This window comes from Mustelus asterias, unplaced genomic scaffold (genome assembly GCF_964213995.1).
Source record: "Mustelus asterias unplaced genomic scaffold, sMusAst1.hap1.1 HAP1_SCAFFOLD_43, whole genome shotgun sequence".
NCBI lineage: Eukaryota > Metazoa > Chordata > Chondrichthyes > Carcharhiniformes > Triakidae > Mustelus > Mustelus asterias.
Genome location: NW_027590120.1, coordinates 105,983 through 108,041, shown reverse-complemented (window position 1 = coordinate 108,041; position 2,059 = coordinate 105,983). Strand labels below are relative to the sequence as shown.

At 47.0% G+C, this 2,059-nt stretch overlaps 1 non-coding gene across 1 annotated transcript; it reads right to left on the bottom strand.

The window, feature by feature from the left end:
* Window positions 1-1,496: 1,496 nt before the first annotated feature.
* Window positions 1,497-1,568, bottom strand: trnav-uac (transfer RNA valine (anticodon UAC)). The gene has a single exon. It is a non-coding gene; the product is annotated as a tRNA-Val (tRNA).
* Between the last annotated feature and the right edge of the window lie 491 nt (window positions 1,569-2,059).

Sequence of the window (2,059 nt, the reverse complement as noted above, 5' to 3'; positions counted from 1 at the left end):
CGTGGTTAGGATTTGGCGCTTTCACTGCAGCGGTTCGATTCCTGGTCAGAAAATTAAGATTTATTGTTTTCTCGCAGCACATGATTTAAGTGGAGTTGGAATTACTTCCTGCTGGAAAACAGGAGTGATATTGGTGCCAGTTTCAACAGCACAGAGAAAAAATCTGTCGCATTCCACAAGCCCGTCAATTACAAGAATTTATATTTGCATTGCCTCTTTTGGTTCCTCCAGTCAAAATGAATGATGATATATTCTCGTAGAATCCCTATAGTACAGAAGGAGGCCGTTCGGCCCATCGAGTCCACACCGACAACAATCCCACCCACGCCCTATTCCTGGAAACCCACATATTTACCCTGATAATCCCGCTGACAGGCGGGTCAATTTAGCATGGCCAAGCAACCGAAATCACACATGTTTGGAAAAGAAACCGGAGCAATCCCACGCTGACACGGGGAGAAGGTGTAAATTCCGCACAGAGTGACCCGAGAAATTTAATCTGAGCCACTGGCGCTGTGAGGCATCATTGCTAACCACTGTGTCATCCTGCCGTCCTTTTCATAGAATCATAGAAACCCTACAGTACAGAAAGAGGCCATTCGGCCCATCGCGTCTGCACCGACCACAATCCGACCCAGGCCCTACCTCTACATATTTTACCCACTAATCCCTCTAACCTACACATCTCAGGACACTAAGGGGCAATTTTAACACGGCCAATAAACCTAACCCGCACATCTTTGGACTGTGGGAGGAAACCAGAGCACCGGGAGGAAACCCACGCAGACACGAGGAGAATGTGCAAACTCCACACAGACAGTGACCCAAGCCGGGAATCGAACGCAGGTCCCTGGAGCTGTGAAGCAGCAGTGCTAACCACTCTGCGACCGTGCTACGATTCTACTGCATCGAATTTTACTGCAGTGTTCGTACCAACCTGTGATAAACCATTTTGTGGTAATTCTGCTGATCAACATTAACTTATCAGCGTTAATGGACGGTGGGTTCCAGCCCCAGGTTGGGGCCACGGTTTGTACAGAAGGAGGTTTGTACAGAAGAAGCAACTTTGCTGCTTTTCTGGGTGAACTCCAGCTCTCCATTCCTCCCGCAGCGTCACCGCTCAAACTGAGTCTTTCTCCATCCCGCGCCGTTAATCTCACAGCTACTGCTTTCTGAGTGAAAACTGCCTCCACTTCACTGGAGGTCAGAGAGTTACAATTATAGGTCTTGTCACTGAGTCCGAGATTTGGACCCAGACCTGCGAGGTATTTGTGTCAGTAGAAACAATAAAATCTACTCCATCAACAGTCAGATTTTAGCCCGCACCACCATCTATATCGTCAGCGCTTTGTATCCTATTTCTCTCTTTTTTTTGTTCTTGACATGTGACATTTCCAATTCAGACACAAAAGAGGAAATCTCCCTGCTCCTGATTCCCACAGAACTGGTACAAACCTGGAAGGAACGCAGGATTTTTACGCAGCAATAAATCTACTTTCCCTGACTGGGAATCGAACCCGGGCCGCGGCGATGTAAGCGCCGAATCCTAACCACTCGACCACCAGGGAAGCTGGCCCAAACTCTTTAAAAGATTAATTTATCCATGAGCCTTTCATTTTTATTTCAGACTCTTTATTCACCAAAAACAAGTTTCTCCTTTAAATTGTCATGTTTAGATCAAACCCAAGGGACTGTTCAGCTAATGAAAACAGCGAAACCTGTTAGCTGCAACATGAAATCGACCGTGAGGTGAAAGAGTCCCGCAGCTGGTCATGTGGCACTTTCAATTTCCAAAACACACCAAACTCATCACTGTGGCTTCTGTGAAACTTGCAAGGTAACACACGGCAGACATTCACCACGGAGAGCAACTGGCAGAACTCATTTATGAAACATTATCCTGTCGCTTCTCTTCCTGTTTCTGTCGCTGCTTCTCATCCAGCTCCCTCTGGTTATCCATTTCCCAGGGTCAGTTAGCTGCTTGATACAGACACAGAGAGTTGGTGAACCCGATCTTTACCTGGAAAGCAAGGAAAGCGAATGTATGACACACGGCATT